A 22,045-nucleotide genomic window follows, 5' to 3' on the forward strand; every position below is an offset into this window, starting at 1 on the left:
TGACCGAAACTTAGTTTGCAAAATAAATTTTTGAAAGAATAAATATAAATCTAATGTAATGGATTTGTAAAGTCAATACTATATAAAACAATTGTAATAAAAACTTATTGTATTTTATATAATATACACTAAATATTGAATATATAACAATTAAAATAGATTTTATAAGTTACTTTTATTGATGATTTTACACAAATTAACTTTATAAGACTCGTTAAATCGAAACATATTGGTGTAATAGTTACTTTTTAAAGTTATATGTTTAATAAACTAATTAATTGAAATTATTTAAAGTTTATCTTAAAATACAGAACTGTTTTTCAAATTCAAATTTTGTAAACCAACAAAAATTTTAAAAGCTTATGTTAGAATTAAAACTTACTTTAAATAATACATTACTTAATTTGATTTAATTTTTTATAACTTAAACCGTCTTTCTTTATCTTATCTTCATCTATATATAAATGTTCATAAGTTAACGCCCTTTTTTGAACCTTATAAGTGTGTTTACATAACTGCTTTAAATTTTAATATTATATATTAGATAAACTTAATATAATTTGAAAAATATAAATAATATGTTTTTAGTTAATGCAGTAAACGCAAAGGTTAATAAAATTTAAAAAAATAAAAGATCTTTTAAACATAAAGATTCAAAGCAACGTTTTAAGTTTTATAGAATAGCTTCTATGTGATGAAGCATATCATTTAGTTAAAAGTATTCAAAATTTCTGTTTCACTTTTTTATAAGCTGGCAGACGGGTGTCAGATAGACACAGCGACACTTTAGCACGGGTCGTCAATTCAGCTCGGTTGGTTGCTTTTGCACAGTCGGTCACTTTTGCACGTTGCATCACTTTTGCACTGCGTCATATTAGCACGGTGTGTCACTTAATCACGGGGGTGATTTTTGCAGGTGTCACTTAGTACGGTGGGTCAATTTTGCACCGAGTGTTATTTCTGCACGATGTAAAGCTTTTCAATAGGAAGATTAATGAAACTTTTTATTCAACTGATAAAAAATTAATGTGAATGCTTTATATTTTTATGAATTTAAAGCTCGAATTATTATTTTTCATTTTGTATGTAAATACTTAAAGGAAAACTTATTTTTATACTTTTTTTGTACTTTTTAGTTGTCTTAGTGTTAAATTTATTACATTTTTTATACCAAACCTTTAAAGGTTAAAGTTTGTTTCTTAACAATTGTAAACATTTTAAACTAGATAAATAATACGATTAGGTAGTACATGTACTAACTTACCATTAAGATAATGATTTTTTTTAAATCAAAAGAAAGGTGATATTTTTATAACTTTACAAAAATTCAAGAATAAAAAGTATCAAAATAGTTTGAAACCGAACTACAAAATAATTTTAGAGACGTTTAGTGTATTATCATTTATTGATTTTGTAATTAGTGTACGATGTTTTATAATACATATGGTAGTAAAATAACAGTTTATAACAGTCTAAAGTTTTAATTTTCAAGTTTAGTAAAACTAATAAATGCCTTTAGGTATTAACCCTGTTTGGTTATATAAAACCTTATGATTTTAATTCAATTGACCAAAAATCTTGAAAGTTTTATACTATATTTTAAAACAATTATACTTTTCTAAGTATTGAATGTAATTTCATACAACATAAACTTGTTTTAGAATTATTTAGCGTGAAAATAGGTGTCTAAACATATGTTTTAAGTAACATCATTAAAATATGTGTTGAATTATAGAATTTTTGCACAATAATCGTTCTTACATTTTATGATAACTTTATATTTCAAAACCCCATTTAATAACATTTATAAAATAATATTTTATATAATTTAGTATGTTTACACAGCATTTGTATTTCAAGGATTTTATGTATTTCAATTCTAAAAATTCTGTAGTTGTTGATAGTATTTCTTGCAGAAGATAATTAATTAACACGTGTTTTTAACTTCATATTCTTTTACATTATCTTTGGTTTTAGTTTTATTATTTCTGGAAAACATTCATTATAAGCTTTTTATTCAATACATAAACATGATAAGCAGTGATATGTAAAAAAATGAAACTTAAGCTTTCTTACTGTGTTTATGAATTTTTCTGTGAACTTGTATTTTTAAGAAATTAAAACTAATGTATTAAGCACCTATAATTAAAAACAATTAGAATATTTTTTTTTGTTACAATAATTAATATCGAAACCTAAAGAATGTAACTAAAGAAGTAAATTTAACTTTGTTTTCAAGTTTTTAATCTATTACTTAATAAAACTGAATAATAATTTTAATTAACAACAAATTGTTTTAATACGTATAACAGTAAAACTAGTTACATAATAAAGTTTTATTTTTGTGTGTAGTGTTTGCTTAATCTTTTTAGTTAGATTTGTTTATTAAACTTTGTTATATCTACTTTTACATCGCTTTAAAAAAATTATAGTACTACATGTTAAAAGTTAATAAAATACTTTTAAAATAAAGTAGTCAATTACGTTTGAATATTTTACGAACCTAGTGGGTTTTTTTACCTTTATTTATTAATTAATCACGTGTTAAAATTTACAGTTTTCTATATATTTATAAATAAAAAATTATTTTTTTCAAATTTCAAAAAATTTTTAAATGAAGGTTTAAAAAAGTTAGTTTGTGTAATATAACGCACAGTCCAAAAATAAACTGTTAAAAATAAACACTTTAGTCAAAATAGAAGAAAAAAAATGGTGCAAAATTTACGCTTGGTGATAAACTGACGCCGCGTAAAAATAATGCTAATGCAAATGTGACTCAAAGTGCCAAAATTAAGCAGTGCAAAAGTGACCCACCGTGCCAAAATGACGCCGTGCAAAAGTAACCTAACGTGCTAAAGTGACCATCTGTGGTAAAATAACGCTTAGCTAAAGTGTTCCTCCGTGCTAAAGTGACGCTGTGATATTCTAACCTTCTACGTAAGTTGGCATGCTATAATTTAATTTTGTCATTACATTTTTCTAAATGTAATAGTTAGTCTTGTTTTAAGATTGTATTAATAGCTAGTTTGATCTTAAAATAAAAATTAATCTGTAGCTTGATCAAAAATGTTTTTATTTTTACAGCTCGATAACTGTACTGTTAAAAACTAGTTTATTCACAACTGAAATAATAATTTTCAAAATTGTAGTAGCAATATTACAATTTAAAACAACTAACAATTTTAGTATTTTAAAGGTTAGTATACTACTTTTTACCTGACTATTTGACTTAGTTTTATGTTATTTTTAGGTGTTAATACTTATGAGAAATTGTGAGAAAACAATATATGAGTGAACAAACAACTTTTAAAAAAACTTATACAATGTATTCTTGGTACAAATAATTAAATGAAAATTAATCCAAATGCAGTGTACCGCGTATAAATATTCAATATGATTTTCTAAGAGTGTTGAATGACGCTTTTAAACATGTAATCATACCAACATGTATGCTTACACACACTTAAAATTAGTCAAGCGTTTTTCATTGTGTTTTTCGATATTAAAATGTCAAGCTTTATACTTAACCATCCGTATCTAAATAGCTGAAAGCTCTGTCTTATTTTTATACTAGTTTTCCGCGATAGGGTAGTTTTTATCTTAACATTTTTGTGGAATTTGGTACGTTTAGATTTATACAAGATTTTATACAAAATACTTTTAATACTTTGTCTTTACTAAAACCTCGCTAATGTAACTAATAAAATGCTCTGACTTAATCTTATGCCATAGATATTAATAACGGTTTATCTTTATTACTAAAAAAAGTTATAAAAGATCATTTTTAGAGTTTTGTTTTCATAATTAAAGAGAAACATCAAAAAAGGATTAGCAAAGTTTTTATAAACATTATTCAATGAACTACATCAATATCGTTATTATCAAACAAGTTACGAGTAGCAACGAAAAGCATTGAAAAATAAATACTAAGTATAACTTTTTTTTACACTTTAGTTTTTTTTCTATTTATAAATATTGGCAGAAAACTTCAAGCTCACGTCCAGAATATTGTTCTAAAATGTTGAATTGTTTTTTTATATTGTTAACAAAACTTTGCTTTCTGCTCTATACAGGAGCGACAGCGCGTTAAAATTTCAAAAATTTAAGACCACAATCAATAAAATGTTTGAAAAGTCTTTAAACTTTTTATCTTCTTGAAACTGAAATATCGAATATGATCAAAATATTGAAGCGCAGCAGTTTGAAAATCACTTCGGCAAGTTTACAATGAATTGAAAACTTACTAACTAATAGATAAACGTTATTTTACTATGATAAGATACAGGAGGGGATGTTTGAACTTCTAAAAACCATTTTAAAGAGATACACATAACAGTTTAATTGCTTTTAATTCATTGCGACATTGACTTTTCGACTCTACTTTACTCATTATCAAAAAATAAAATCTGTGCAAACTAACTAAAATTGGTGCAAAACAATTAAAATTATAAGACACGTATAAAATATATACAGTTATACATTTAAATTATAAATAACAGTAAAACTACGATATTAATGTTTATGCACATTTAGAAGATATATATGTTTAATCAAAAGTTCTTTATGTGAGGGTAAAACCCGATCTAAATAATTGTTTGTTTAAAATTAGATTGTAACTTCACTTTCGAAGTCTCAAATTTACTTACACATGGTTTAAAAAAAAGTTGAAAAAAATGCACAAGTAACTTTGAAAGTAAAGTTTCGCATGACTGTATAACTAATCTTTTAGTACCAAACATTGCTTTTGACAGTTTTTAAAGAATTTCTACATACAAAGCTGATGTTTAAAGTTGAAAATATAGTTAATGATGTTTCGAATTAAATTTAATACAAAATTTTGTTATGCACGTTTTAACAAAAAGTATTTTAATAAACTCAGTTACTAAACTGTTGCTAATTTATTATCATTTAACTAAACTTTTGTAAACTAGCAAAACTATTTGTTTTGGAAAAACATAAAAAATATTTTAGCTGTACATACAGTTAATGAAAAAAGTAAATAATTTCACTGAAGATCAGTTTAAATAAATGTATTAAGCAAGCCGGAGTTTTTTCAATTTTAAAATATTTATTTCTCTGGTAGAACGTTTCTGCTATTTTCAGCAAAGCTATTTTTGCTATTGTACATAACAGGTATTTAAAACCACAACCACAGACAATTCGCTTAGATGTAACCACAAACTAATCCTTTAACACGGCAGTACTAAATTCATTTTCATAAATGTAGCAGTTTCTCACTACTTTGTCTGTCTAGCGAATTATAACAAATTTTTTTTGGACTTTAAAGGAAATGTTTGATGGTCTTGCGGTACTATCTGGCATTTCGTATAAAATTTGTACAATATGAGAGTTTCCGTGGCAAGTCAGCTATCAGTCTTAGTTAATTTTACCTTATTTCAGAATTTTTTTTTACGTACTATTAGATTTTTTTGTTTTTTCAAGTGTTTTTACTCAGTTAAAATTAATTAAATTATCAAACAGGAAGTGTAAGTTTATATAGATTTGTAAATTAAAACCTTAATACTAAAATGGAGAACCGAACGAGGCAACTAACAATTTCTGATGATTTGCAAGACAAAGTATTTGTCTTCAAAGTATCAAACGATCCAAGCTTGTCACAAAAACTGAAGAATGTTGAGAAATCAGAAGTTTTCACACCGTTAAAAGAGTTTTTCAAAGAAGAATTGCAAGTTTGCATTAACTTAAATATAATCAGTTAACACCTTAACTTATTTTTTAATTTTCAGGAAGAAACAAGAGAAGTTGGTAATGAGGGTAGTCCCCGGAAAAGAAGAAAAGTGTGTAAACTCTTCTACACTTTTTCAAAAACAGTTTAGTATGTAAGTCAATATTTTTGTACTAGGTAGAAATTGAGCGTCTTCAAAATGAAGGAAGTATTTACAAAATGGTGGAATTATTACTTCATAATACAGCATGTGGTCGTTTGTCACCTGGATGGAGTAAAACACTTCTGAGATCTTTGGAAGAAAACGATTTAAAAGAAATTGCTGATGCTTTTAGACCTGGTAAGTTTATACATTCTGATTTATTTCATGTAACCAAATCTTTTTAAAATTTAAGGCATAAAGTACAATTTCAAGGTTTTTTCATAAGAAATCAAAATTAAAAATAAATTCAGGATAAGTTACTTGTATGACGTTTCATACAAATCAAAGTTTAATTGTTTTAAAATAAATAAGTAAAGTAACATTAATAGATAATGGTTTTGCAAGTTTTTTTTAACTTCTGAAGGGACATTTTAACCTAAAAAAAAAATAAAAACACTAGTTCTACTATTTGATAAAAAGTTCTATCACAGGTCCTAATGATGTTTCAACCTACATTAAAAAAGATGGACTTTATGGTAAAAATAAACTTTTTTGATATTTTTACAAAGTTTTTTAAATTTTAGAAAAGTATATTTCAATAAAGTTCTATGGTCTTTTAACAAAAGTTACTTTATTTGAAAATAAATATTGAAAATTTAAAATATTTATTAGTAGCAATATTTTTTAAGTTCAACAGCTTTTTTGATCATAACTTTATATTATGGTTTTTCAAATAAAATGACTTAAAACTAGTTTTATAACGTTTAACTATAATAAAATAATATTTTTGCTTTGAATTAAATACTAAAGCTTTTTTTTATTTACCTACCAAAAGAGTACTTAAAAGTCAACTAAATAAATGACAGAGCAATGCCTTATTTACAAAATCAAAGATGTACTTCAGAAGAAATGTGGCATTCTGTCTGATCCAATGGGAATAAAAGACAATGAAGAGATGAATCGAAACGTGCCAGTGGTCCACCCTGTGTTGAAAGTGAGTAAAGATCACTTTAGAAGGAATACAGCATTTGTTGATGGAAGGTATCGAGTTCTTGAAGAACAAAGAAGAGCTTATAAAGATGCTCCTGAACTTCAATTTGATGATGTAGTTGGGTTAGTTTTAACTGGTTCTTAAAATCTTAAATTTTGTAACACGATCTAATTAAGCTCAGTTATAGAAATAAAAAAAAAGTTTCTGTAAAAAAGTATCTATTTAAGTTTTAAGTTAAGATGAGCATAGAAACCTAATTTAGATAAACCAGTAGGATTAAAATGGTTACTAAATTTTTGTCTTTTGGTTTGTAATAGATTCCTAGTTAGACTAAACATAAAGTTGCGACAAGTTTCCTTACTGAAGAATTTTGTACAAAATTGTATATGACATAGAAAAACTGTTTTTTAATAACTTTACTAAAAACTGTATTATTTAGATTTAGCTAGTTTATTCATCGATTTTCTAATTTATTCTGAGTTTATTTCTGTTAAACTGAAGTTTATTTAATAAGCTCTCATGCTAAAACTAATCAAGTTATTTTAGAAATAGCTTTTATGAAAAAAAGTTAATAATCTATAATTATATTTCCTTTCTATAATAAAACTTATTTTTAAACAACTATTAAGCTTTTAAAATTAAAGTTACATAGTAAATGTCGAATTAAAAACGTAGGTTTAGAGGAAATCTAAATCAACAGCGAACTGAGCTGAGCGATTCCGATTCCAATGTTTTTGAACCAAGTGAGTCTGAAACAAATGTTTCTGAACAAAATTATTCTGAACTAAATGATTCTGAACTAAATGATTCTGGACCGAATGATTCTGGACCGAATGATTATGAACCAAATGACTCTGAATCAGATGATTCTAAATACAGCGATTATGAATTTAGTGATTCCGAATCTCTTTACAGTGAACAACTAAGAACCATTCCAAACTCTTACATCTTGATCATTGGCCCAGCTGGTGCAGGAAAAACCACCCTAAGCAAACGTTGTGTTCTTTCCACATTTAATTGCAATCGGTACGCTTTATTCATTCCTCTTATGATTATTGATCCTCGACAGTCGATTGATCTTAAGTATTTCTTGATTGAATTAGGATTAAGATATTTTTCAAGTGATCATAGTTTTAGTGAAAATCAAACAGATGAAGCACTTGCCTGGTTATTATCCAACCAACACAAAGTAACTCTTGTGTTGGACGGATTGGACCAGGCAAGGTTTAAGATAACTTGCATAGAAGAGTCTTCACGAGTAAACGTGCATAAAAAGTATCTACCTTCACAACTTCTTTTCCTTATTCTTTCGCGAAGAATTTTACCTGGGGTGAGACTTATATTAACTTCAAGACCCCATTCTGTTTTAAACTTTAGTGAATTAATTCAGCCCAATGTTGTATTGTATCTTGACGATTTGTCTGAATCTAATATGAAAGTTCTGATGTATTTTTACGTCCAAACAGGAGATGTTGAGCAAATAGTTTCAAAACTTCAAGAAAAGTCTCCGAGAGTCCAACAACTTATTTACTGTCCACTTTTTCTACGACTATTTGCTATGCTTATAAACTTAGCAGGTCTTGATGAAGTTTGGAAAACAATAAGGTCAACTGCAAGTCTTTTTGATGAGCTTCTTAGAAGGCTTCAGGATTGTGCACACAATGCAGGAGAGATTGAAGACACAAATGTCATGAGTAAGATCATGGAACTAGCTTACAAAAAGACAATGCAAGGATCGGTTGTCATTGATCAAAATGATTTGACTAGTTTGAGAATTGATCCCAATGAAATCCAGGATCTCGCTTTAGGAGTTCATGGAGATTCAAACTCAGCCTTAATTGGTCCAAGCTTGTTCTATTTCGCTCATCAGAGCATACAGGTTAGTTTTGTTTTTACAAAACATATATCTTAGTTAAAGTTTTATTAAGTGATCAAAGCTTTTTACGTTTTCATAATTAGTAGAGGTTTTTAATTTTTAGTTAATTTAAAATTTACGTGTTCATAATTTATATTGAATATTTGTAAAACATTTACATTAAACTGTTCTAAAGTTTTAAAATAGAAAAATTTAGTTATAATTATCTCTAAACAACTGATAGGTATAATTAATAAAGCTAAGGCTTATTCGATCAAAAAAACGCAAAAAACACAAGTATATTTAAAGTCTTAAAAACTGATTAAGCTTTCCTATTTGATAGATTTTTTATTTTTATTTTACTTCATTAAGGTGAATTTATTTTATACTAGTAACTGTTTATTATAAATTTTTAACGTTTAAACTAGTAAGTGATTTTAAACACATCTTTTAAAAACTAAATATTGATTTTATGAATAAATTTTGTAGTAATCAAAGGTTTTAACATTTCAGTCATTTTTCGCAAATCTACGCACTCTCGTATAGTTACGTATTTTAGACTTCTCAAAAAATATACAAAATTGAATAATCCTTAGTATTCTAAATATGTTGTATTAGTTGAAATGATAAAATATTATTTTTTTTAATAAGTTTAAATGATAAACTAGCTTTACATTTGTTTATACTTATGTTCATTGACGGTTAAATAAACATTTATTTGTGTCCCAGTGTAGCATAAGCTTAAATAGTTAAAAACAGTTTTTATTTAAAGTTCTGCTAGAAAAATATTGACTCACAATAATAAAAGCTAACAGCAATATAAATAGTTTTCTAAAGAAAAGGCTCAAAAGAAACTTTTAGTAGGATATGGTAATGATGTTAAATAAAAACAAGAATAAACATTACACAAATCTTTCTCTTATACCATATAAGACAACTTTAGTCTTAAGTGCGCAAGGAAAAAAATATGTGCATATAAAAAGTTTTTATCAAAACTTTCCACATATATGTATATCTTGAATAAAAACTATAGTTACGTTCTATCGTTTATTTTCGATTTTTGCTTTGGACACAATGTGCGTGGAATTGTGAGAGGCGACTGTATACTAAATGTTTAGATAACTTACTAAAAACGCATAACATGTTATATGTCAAAAAGTAAATAATGAATCTAGTAACAAAATTATGCTCATAAACAAAAAAAAACTTTTGCTTACTATATACTTAAGATACTTATACTTTTGTACAAATTAATATATGTGGTTGATAATGATTAATATTTACGTTTCAAAAAAGTTTCGTAGTTTAACAAGCGTATAAAAAGCTTAAATTTTTTTTGCTTTGGTATTGTTCAGGAATGTTGATGCTGAAAAAAAAAATATTTAGATTTTAATAAGACTTCGAAGACCTTTTTTATATTTTATATTGAAACAATATTAAGTAAAAGTTTTACTTATGTTTTTATGTAAAGATTGTTAACCATTAATATAATCAAATGCTGTGCTGTTTTTCATTGAATATTAAGCTTTAACTTATAAATCTAAACAAAATTTAATAAACTAATTATAACACTACTTAATTATGGCAAAAATAAGTTTAAAATAGAAACAAATTAAACCTCTAAAAGTTATTTAGTTCTTAAAGTAAGTAACACAAAGGTTTTACAAGAACTTGTGATAGCTTAATACAAACAAGTATATGATTTTTAAAAAATTCCTGTAGATGTTTTATAAAACGATTTGATTTTATTGCTACAATTTTTGTGTGTTTTCCTCAAGACAAAAACTAGTGATAGCTAAAAAAATAGTTTTTAAAGTTCTAATTTTTTTTATTATAAAATTTCAAAAGTAGTTGTAAACGATACATTGATAATTCTTAAAAGTTTAATTTGTTACAAATACTTGTCATTTGATTAATTTTCACTTATATTTATAAAAACAAATATTTTGTAGTTTGAAATTTCAATTGTTTTGTTTATATCCAGGTTTAGTTAGGTTTAAGAATATATAGTTAGATTAAACGAAAGTTGTTTGTTAGGTTGTCAAGTTTATTTTTTTAAATATTATACGTTTTGGTTTTAAGAAAACAAATAATTTTTTTATTATTATAAATTTTTTTGTATTGATTTTACTCTTAATCTAAAACCAATAAAAGGAATTACTTAAACATAACTTATTGTGATCAGTACTACATAAATGAATTGAAAATGAAATGTTATATATTCAATTTAAAGTTTAAAAAAAAGTTAGTAGAATTTAAAAACTGAATTAGTTTTTAATTTATTTCTAAACCCTGTTTATTACTAAAATCACATTTTAAACAGGAATATTTAACAAGCCGACACGCATGGATGAAACTAGACTTCAACAATTTCTGCGAATTTTTACAAAAAATTATTCCTGAACTTGATGTATATGGCGATCCAATTAGAGAAGATGATTTTGCAACTGTGCGTATCTTCACAGTTTCATTACTGAATGTTCTAGTATTTGGTTAGTTTTTACTTATTTTCTTAAATTCGTTTAACTCTTAAAGTTACATTTAAGTATATGTTGTGTATTTATTCAGTCTAAAGCTTTCAATACACAGAGTTAAATGTGCTATTTTATTTGTTGAAACTTATACTGTAGTTTTAATACCAAAATAATTGTTTTAGATAATGATGAACTGATAAGAAAGAAAATGAAATTTATCGAAAAGTCAGCAGAACATATTATTATTTGTCATAAAAACTTCTCATATACTGCATGTTAGTAAATTAGTTTTAAAATTAATATAACTTAATAAGCCAATACGTATAAAAGTGATTTAATTTATCCATAGCTCGTAATTTTTAGAATGTACAATAAAATTTATGTTAGATAATAAAATTATTTGACTACTTTAAACTTATACCTACATGTTTAACTTTTATTTATTAAATTTATTTTATGAAAGTATCTAACCATTTGTTTTATACATAATGTTATCGTATAAGTACACAAAGCATTTTATCTAAATTATATTGCTATTGTTTGTTTAAAAACCGTCAGCTGACATTAAAACTAGTAATTTACTAAAAAAATATATAAAACTAACGTTGTTAAACATTTTGTTTAAATTAAAAAACTTATAATTTTATTTTATTTGAAATAACACAAATTTTGTTATTTAAACTAAATAAAACACAAATATACTTAGTAACAAACCAACAAAAATAATTTACAACAGATCCACATTCAGAAGTAATCAGAAAAAATTTCAATGAAATTTGTGATTACAACATAATAAATGAACTGAAGTCAGTTTTAAGACGTCACAGTTTTGTTATTGAGATCGACGACCAACAAGTTACAACCGACTTATTATTTATAAGTAATTTTGTAACTCAAATAAAAGAGTTGAATTTACCTTTAATGAATACAATCAATCTAAAGAGGATGATAAGAACTTTTTCAACATCGCATATCAAAGTTAGTTTTCATAGTAGTTAAATATATTTTCGAACAAATATTTTCCTTTATATCATTGTTCATATAATTTTATGTTACTGAAGTTTATTTTGTACTTTAAGTTATTTTTATGTTATAAATAAATATCGAATAACAATTTTGAAAAAATTATTTATTTATTTATTTTTTTTACTGTTTCGGCAAAATACATTTCATTAAGATTTGGTATAGTGTCAATTAAAGTAACAAGAATAAATATGATATTTATAACATTTTTGGTGTATCTAGCTAAAACTATTAGTAAAAATATAACATGAATTTGGAAAGTTTATCAAAATAAAGTTATAAATAATTAAAAAGGTTGAATTGTTGAGTATGTATCATAATCATAATTACGATGCGGAATTTATTTCATTGTTAATCAACTCCATCAATGAAATTCAAATTAAAAAGATTCATATCGAGTTGTGTGGTGACGATGAAACAAGTATAAGATTTTGTAGAAAATTTGATGAGAAAATTTTAAACTTCCAAACAAACAACATCGCTTCTAATGATGTTAGTTATTATTTGATTAGTTTAGTACTTAAATTACTATGAAGTTGTAATATGCGATATTTATTGTTATAAGTTATTTTAAGTTAAAAAAAGAAAAAATTCATAACAGGAAGTTGAAATCGAAATAGAAGATAATGGTTATCAAACCTTATTTGTAGCAAAATTAAAAATAGGACAACCACCAGTGTTTACTAACCGGTTAGTTGTTTATTTAAATCAAATTTATTTTGTTACAAAAACTTTTTTGTCTTATAAATAATTACTTGCATTAATACACTTTATCTTCTATCATTTCGGTTTGTAAAAAATATTTTGATATATTATTTGAAAGCTACGTAGTTGTTGAGCGTTGTTACTTTTTTTTTTTATGTGCAAATATATACTTGTTTACTTATAAATTGTTAGTACTGTGCAATTTATGTTAGAATTATTTTTATTATAATTATTCAATAAAAGTATTTAAAAGTGTTTACACATATGTAACTTAAGTGCATCTAAGTTTATTTCTAAAATTAAAGTGTTAAACAGGTTTTATATTGTCCTACTTTTGTAATATATGATAAAAGCATTGTAACAATTAAATCACGTATACAATTTACAATTGTTTTCAAATCAACAGTTCTTTATTGCTAACTCAAAACTTTTCAACAGTGATTACATCACGATACTATAAGATTCTGATCAAATACCTTCGGATGACTCAAGTCTTACATCATGAGAATAGTTCAACAATAAAAAAGAGTATATGTAATATAAACAATCAATTTGGTAATTTCAAGTTTGTTTTAGTTAATATATTGATTTTTTTTATAAAGTTTTTCAAACTACATAAAACATTTTAGTAGAGTAGAATGTTCATTTAATTACTTTTTCTGAAAGTAGCAGATAGTTATATAAAGATTGTATTCAAAACTTTTTTGCTTTTAATTTCTCTAAAATTACGTCTTAACTTTCAAATTTTACTTCTATTAGTTTAATTTATATGGGCTGTATAATTGTTTTTTTTACATTTGTTACAAAAAACATGTTAATAACTTAATTGTTTTATTGAAAAACTATGTTTCATTAAATGCATTATCTTTTTAATAAAAAAACATCTTTAAAAGCCAAATAAAAACTTATACACACAATTTCCATTCTTTCAAAGCCTAAAACTAAAAAAAAACATTTTCTTCACATTGTTCTTCATTGTATACTTTTAACATTTTTTAATATCAAAAAACTAAAAACAATTGTGTATGTTTTGTAATCAATATAAACTAAGTAATCATAGTGTTTTTAACCTGTTAATATTTTATTAAAAAAAAATATTTTTAAAGTGTGGGTATTTAATCTTTTGCATATACTTTGTTTTTGTACAATTTAGTCGTATAGATTTTTATTGCAGAAACTGAATTTTAAATTTTTTAAATCCACTTTTTATTTCGAGAAAAATTAACACTCAATAATAGAAATTAACTTAAGTAAATATAAAAATAAATATTAAACTTTAGTTATTTATTCAACTGAACTATGTTGTTTTGTTTGTTTAAATTAAAATATACTAATAACTTCAGTTTTATAAATAAAGTTAAAAATATCTATAAACAAAATTTTAATAACACTTTGTGTTCCTTTGTTCAAAAAGTTTTTTTTTTGTTGTATACTTAATAAACCAAAAAATTAATTTGTACTTTTATTGGTTTGCTTAAATTGTATAAAAAAATACTTTTATTACGACGTTCGATTTAAATCTACTTGTAATTATTTGATTAAATATCAATCAAATTTTAGTCGTAATAAATTAAAATTTATTATTCAAAGCTAAAATCCTTTGAATCAGTAAACGTAGGAAACGGCTAAACGCGGCCCTCAAAGCCAAAATCCAAACCCAAGAGGTACTTTCTATTGTAAAAGTGATTTATTTTAATTGTAAAAGTAAAAGATATTGCATTAAAAAACTTCAATGAGCACCTTAATTAAATAAATGTATTTTATTAGTGCTTTGATTTTTTTGATATAATTTTAGTTTAGTATTTTTCTTGTGTTTAACACAATTTTTTCTTTGATAACTGTGGGTCTAAACCCTTTTTCTGAAAAAGTACATTTTGAGAGAAACGTTTTCTAACAAAAATAGTAGTGAGTGACAAAAGGCTGCCGACCCTGAGTAAACATAAAAACATTTTGTGACGTAATACAACCAATTCTTACTGATATTTTAGTTACTTTGTTTTATTTTGTTTTATAAAATAAAATAACTTACAACTTGCTTTATGTATCGGGTTTAGCTAAATATTTAATGTCCGGTAAATAAGTTATCTGATAATAACATATTTAACAAACTTATAATAAAAGCCAATCTTATTCAAATTATTTGCTGTTGTATTACTCTTGACACCTGCTAGTGGATAGAAAATATTGTAATGTAAAAAATTAAAACTTTTAATAAACATTCGTCCATTCTTATAAACTGTAAGTTGACGAGAAAAGTATCTGAAAAATTAGCTAATGTTTTTGCAAGCGATGTTACAGCTAACTCACTAAGAAATACAAAACTATCTAACTAAATAAGTTAAGCGTAATTAATTTTGCTTTTTTTATAACAAGAAAACGAGGTTCTTTTATACTTAATCCATGATTAAAGTTCTCGTACAAAACATTAGGTACCTAACCTATCGCTTACTGGTAGCATACTTATTTTATTAGCCGTGAAAAGTTTAGTTTAACACCGATGTTATACTAGGTAATGGGTTACAAATATTAACAAAATAGCTTTTGTTTAGTGAACATTATGTTTTAAACAAAATAGTTTTTAATTAGAAGAGTTTAAGCTCTCGTGCAAAAGTGACTTGCAAAAGTGACGCTTTACGGAAGATTTTGTGACCGATCCCTAGTATAACATTGGGGTTGAACTAGTTTTTCAATCTATATCAAATTTAAATACAACCAGTAACAGCTAGCTTAAGTACATAATGTTTTAAATAGAATCATTTTACTTGGACTAAACGTAAATAAACTTCGTTTAATTTTGTAAAAAGTGTAAAATTAGATGCACTTAACTTAGAAAGTTAAATAATTTTTTACTTTTAAGTAAAAGAGTTAATATTCTTTTAACTGCTTAAAAAAGTACACAACTAATAGTATTATCTTTTAGTAGTAGTAGTAACTATAAGCGAATCACTATCAACGTAATCATAAAACTGTTCTAAAAAACAAATTGCATTAATAAAATTAAATATGTTTTACCAGTTAATGTTTGTATTAAAAATGTTTGCAAAAAGAGCTATTATAAGTTTTATAAAGTGTTTCCATAACACTCCAGCATACATATAATAACAGCTCCCATATTGACAAAATAAAGAAAAAGTGTACAAACTATAACGGCAATGAAAATTTATATAAAAATATACTTACTAAAATGTCAGGAGAAAGCACTGTTTAAAATATAAGTATTTTTGATTCAAACTTAAATAAGAACTAATTAAACAAAGAATATAACTTACAGTTGACAATCTGAAAAGAAAATCAGTAGTGAGCAATAAAAAACGTTTGTAAAAAGTTTAGTATGTTGTAGACAAAATATTTTTTAGAAAAACGCATTAGTTTCTATACGACCGATAAAAAAACTAAAATAAAACTTATACGAGATAGATTAGTAAAAACAGTTTGAAAACTTCTAAACTTTTTTCAGTATAAATGGCTCGGGAGTTACAAAAGGCTGCCGACCCTGAGTAAACATTAAAATGAGTTGTGACGTAATACAACCAATTTTTACTAATTTTTTAGATACTTTGTTTTATTAAATAAAATAACTTACAACAACTTGTTATATGTCTCGGGTTTAGCAAGTTGTTTAATGTTCCGTGAGTAGTTTTTCTGATAAATGTCAAGCTTTTTAAATAATTTGAACAAGTATATAAAAAAGGTGACTAATTTAATTTAGTACCTATCGTATTACTCTTGACATTTGTTAGCGGATAAAATAAAACAAAGGCGTTAGAATTAAGAATGCTTGATAAACTTTAGTTTAGGGACTACTTACGGCTGGCGGGCCGGATACGGAAGAGTTGAAAAGACCGGCCCGCGAGTGAAGTGACCGGCCTAACAAGGTCAGTATTATAAAATTTGTATGGAGATTTGTACCATACTTTTACATAGGAAACGTAATAATTAGACTTTGAAAAAATGTTTACAAATGTAATTTACTTTAATATATGTGCTGTTATAAAAACATTGTTTTGTACTAATATATTATTTTGTTCTTGCTATGTTAGAACATTCTTTGTCAAATTACCCAAAGCATAGTTTTTATTTAAATACAATATTTTACATATCTACATTTGGCAATCTACCATAACAATGATATTCATAAACAATAATCCAGTTAAAAATGACAATCTTCCCGAATAAATAGAAGGTTGTTTGTATGAAAACTAAGATTTTTTTCAAACAAGAAATTTACAACTATTTTTAGTCAAACTACTCAACTTTACATTTTAATACATTAAAGGTAAGTTTTAAACGCCTTTAGGACCTAAAACCTATTACATATGTAACAAATTTATTAACAATCGATTTTATTAGTTACTTTTATTGTTGATTTTCATAGTAGTGTTTCCATAAAATAACTTTGTAATTTCAACTCAATCAAAACCTACGGATCTAAATGTTCTTTTTTTAAATTATATGTTTAAGAAACTAAAAATTTAAAGTCTAATAGAGTTTAAAATAAAGAACTGTTTTGTCATACTTGAATTTTGCAAACCAACGAGAATTTTAAAAGCTTATGTTAGATATGACACTTACTTAAAATCTTTGAAAAGATCAACATATGACAGACACCGTAATTATTTATCCTAAACCTACTTTCTCAAATTTCATTTAATAATTTTTATAACATAAACTTTCTTTCTTTTCCTTTATTTAAAAACATGTTTATGAGTTGACGCCCTTTATAAACCTTATAAGTGTTTTTACATGTCTTTATTAAATTTTAGATTCTTATATCTCCTTTAAACTAAATTTAATTAAAGACACTGAAATATTATATGACATCATGTTTTTAGTTAGTTATTAGTTCAGCGTAAAACAAACCACTGATAAACAGAAAATTTGCTTTGTACCTAAATAAAAACGTAATTTGAATTCAAATATGCGTTGAATGACGCATTTAAAGTTTTTGGACATTAAAAAATCGTTATACTTCAAACTGATTAATCGTTTTTTTTTACCTTTTTCATATCAACGCATCAAGTTTTATAGGAAAACATTTATGTGTTAAAGCACAACATTCAGTTAAAATTATGTAAAATTTCTGATTTAATTCCTGTTTGTTGGCACACAATAGTTATACAATGTTATGTTTAATATTTTTCAAAATTGACAGTTAAATTTGTTCCAGATTCTAATGGTAGCTACTTTGAACTTGAAATAAAAGTTAGCCTTTTACTAGATCAACTTTTACTAGATTTGAAAATAACTTTTAAAATGTTTGAATTAAAATATCTCAATAACTGTATTGTAATTTTTATATAGTACAACGATAATTGCTATAAGTATTTTAGAAAAAGTAGTATTAAAAGCTTAGTGTACCCTCTTCGACATATTTTAAAAGATTATTCGGTGTTGTTAATTATTTTAAGCTATGAGAAATATATAAGTAAAAAAAAAAACTACCTTTTGTATAAATTAAGTAGACAAGTATTTATATAAAGTATTTTTGGCACAAACAATTCAATGAAAATTAAACTAATTTTGTTGCATGGCATATCAATGTTCAATATAAGTTCAAAATAGTGTTTTATGACGTTTTTATATATGTAATCATATAAATATGCTAGCTTAATTACCTCTACACTAAAATTAGTCAAGTGTTTTTTATTGAGTTTTTTGGTAGAAAAATATCAAGCTTTACTACAACATCCGTATTTAAACAGCTGAAAGCTCTGTTTTATTTTAAAAGTTTTCACGCGATAGGGAAGTGTTTATACTGAGAACTATTTTCGAGGAAGCTACTTAATTTGTTATACTTTGAAATATGAAGACGCTTTTAAAACTTTTTTTCTAACACCTTGTTAATTGATAAGTTAAAAGTTCAGACTCAATCTATTTTTCTAATAGTTAATCTTACGTTTAATTTTTTACAACTTAAAATGATAATATTATAAAACATTTTTATACAATTGTGTCATTTAAATTAAAGAGACATCTTAAATTAAAATTTTAGTCAAATTTTTGTAGGAATTATTCAATGAACTATATTAATATTGTTTTAGTTAAAAAAAGCAGTGATAACGAAACTTCTGTCTTTTCTAGAAACCATATACAAGCATTAAAACTTCCGTGCTTATACTTTCTACAATAAATTGCACGAAGTTAAAAAAGTTTACTGTGTAAAAGAAAGTATATAGTTTTAACTGGTTTGAAACAAGTTAGTTATCGTTTTACAACATTGGTCGGGAAAATGCGGCCTGCAAATTGAAAATAATCACAGGCAAGTTAATACTTTAGATAAGCATACATTAAAATACTTACTAATTAAATGTATTTTATTAATGCAAAATATTCTAAAACAGCATTAGCCCTTAAAATCTGTTGTATTACAGTCAACGGCGAGCAATTTTTTTCACGAAGTTGGCCCACGAGTCACGACTCATTAAAAGCTGCCGACCCTATTCTAAGATAATTTATTCTATTACAATTTTTTTAATACCTATCAATGTATTTACTTTACAGTATTGCATTTACAGTAATTAAATGTTGAGATCAGTATCTATATAGCTAATTGTAAATGTTTATTGTGTTCCTATCGCACTTACGGATTATTATTACGTCATAATGACTTAACAACGTCATCAAATGTTTTAGTATTCAAATAAACCGCTTTATTATTTAACTATAATGTCATTGCAATGTAGTAATACAACGCGATATTGTTTAAATAAAAATCAATATCAATTTAAAACTATACAACTGAATAAGTCAGTGATCATAGTATGTAGTAAGTCTAAAACTTTTTGCAATTTGAAAATATTTTGAATTGTTATCAAGTTTAAACAAGAACTATGATAAGGTAGTAAATGTTTTTTTTGTTGTCTTAATATAATATTGATTACTTTTTCAAAATTTAAAGAGTTTATCATTAGTTTTATAAAGGGTTATTGATTTCTTTTTAAGATCACTTTTTAAGCTTGTAACTTAAGTTTATTTACTCTATTTAAGTAGTTATTAAATTATTTGAAAACATTTTGTTTTTTCTTTTCCCGAAAAAGACTAAATATTATTGGCATAAAAGGTTACGTTTTAATGCAAAAATAATTTTAACATCATGCACTGATAAAACTAGAGTATTAAAATCTTTTTTTCTTTCGATGCTTGAACAAAATCTTAATCTTGAAGTAAGTCAAGCATTGACAAATTTTTTCGTGCATTTTTTTTATAAACTCAGTTTGAAGTTTCTCGATGTCTTTCAATCTAAATGGTACAAGTTTTGTTTTATCGAGAAATAGTTGCATTAAGTAGTTTTAAAAGCTGTTACAAAACTGTTTTAATAAAATTTAACTAACTAAGTTTATACATAGTTTTAGTTTGTAGTATGACATTAATACACCACAACAACAATTTTTAATCTTGTAGTTATTTAAAGTTATCAGATTGAAGGAAAGGTAGCCGATGTAAAAGTTCATAGAAAAAATAATATTTAAATAATGTTTATATTAGTTATATGTTTGAAAAAAAGTTTGTATAAAATGAATTAGCTTATCAAAACTACAAATAAATATTATTGCAGTAATATGTAAAACAAATGATCGAGATATTGCATCGTAAAGAAACAACTTGTAACTTTAAAATATCAATAACTTCATTCAACTTGCTTGTATCAATAAAGCTGGTAGGTAAATTATTTTTATTTTATTAAAATAAAACTTTGTAATATTAAGTTTTTTACAAGACTTTACAGTTATTTATTTTGATTTACTTAGTTTTATGTTGTGATAATTTTTTACTCAAATTGAAAACTGTTTTTCTTCTACCAGTATAATATTTATTAGTTAACTTTAGAAGCACTGCTTTAAAAACTTTAAAATTACTTATAATGTTGTTATCAGTTTTATAAATACGATATTTAGCTATTTCAAATCTAGTTAATAAAATACACTTTAAGAAATAAAATTATTCATGCTGTGTTTTACACTAACAATAAAATTATTTTACTAATGTTGAAAAGTCAAAACAGGTTTTTTTTCAAGATTAATCAAAACAAAAAGTAAGTTAAGTAGCTGGAAAACTTATATTAGAAAATAAAAAATCTTTAATTAATATAAACTTTCAAGCGAGCTTGTTACAGTTTTTAATTTTTTAAACTTTTTATTTGTTGTAGATTATAAAACACATCTTTAAGTTATTTGAAATAACTTTTGATGCTTAATGGGTAGAAAACAAAGTTTATTTTACTTATATAAATGTCATAATTAGTTCGTTAGAATGTAAATTAAGTTTCTATTAAAATTATCCTATAACTTATTTAAAGTTTCTTAAAGTTTTTTATTCAACATAAAATAAAATAAAAAAAATTATGTTTTTTTAATAATTTTAACTTATTTTTCAAACTCAATGCTTTTTTCACTCATAAAAGTTTTTTTTTTACTTGCAAAAAAAAAAGCACTAATAAGCGACTACACGGTTATTTAAAGAAATTACTTTAATAGGAAAAACTTAGTTTATTGGTTTTAATAAATTAAAATCGATTTTTAAAGTCATTTTCAATGTTGACTTTTTTTGTAATGAGTACTGTATAGTCTACACACTACATATTTGTAAAGTCAATTTAATCAGTTTAAGTTTAAAACTAAAAAGAATCTGCAATGCTATGTACAACGCGTTGTAAATATACTTTTTAAAAGTTAAAAGTTTTTCTTAGATTACTTTTTATCTTCAGGTGTTATTGTTGCACAAATATGAGTTTTCGAAAACTATTACTCCGTAAATATCGCCTAACCTAAACTGTTTAACATTTTGAGGATTTTTTTTCCGATAAAATTTTTAAAATCTACTAGCTTTCTTTTTAGTGAACTAAAAATGTATAATTTTTAATTGCTAACCTTAATGGTATAATTAATTTTTTTATTTGTGGAAAACACATGACTTAATATCTGCTTAAAGTATACTTCATTACCTAGTTTGAATTTAAAACAACTGAAGATTTAAAAGAAAATTAAAATTAATTAAAAATACTAAACTGTATTTTAAAATTTCTCAATGAAACATTAGTCTACTGAAAGAAAAAACCACACTTTTGTTTAGATTAAACAAAAAAAACATACAATAGAAAAACTAATAATAAATCTAGTTTAATGGCTTTACGTTGTCATTACAATCAAAAACAGTTGATATAAAAACTTAT

Source organism: Thalia democratica, chromosome 8 (genome assembly GCF_965202585.1).
Source record: "Thalia democratica chromosome 8, ktThaDemo2.hap1.1, whole genome shotgun sequence".
In the NCBI taxonomy this organism is placed as follows: domain Eukaryota; kingdom Metazoa; phylum Chordata; class Thaliacea; order Salpida; family Salpidae; genus Thalia; species Thalia democratica.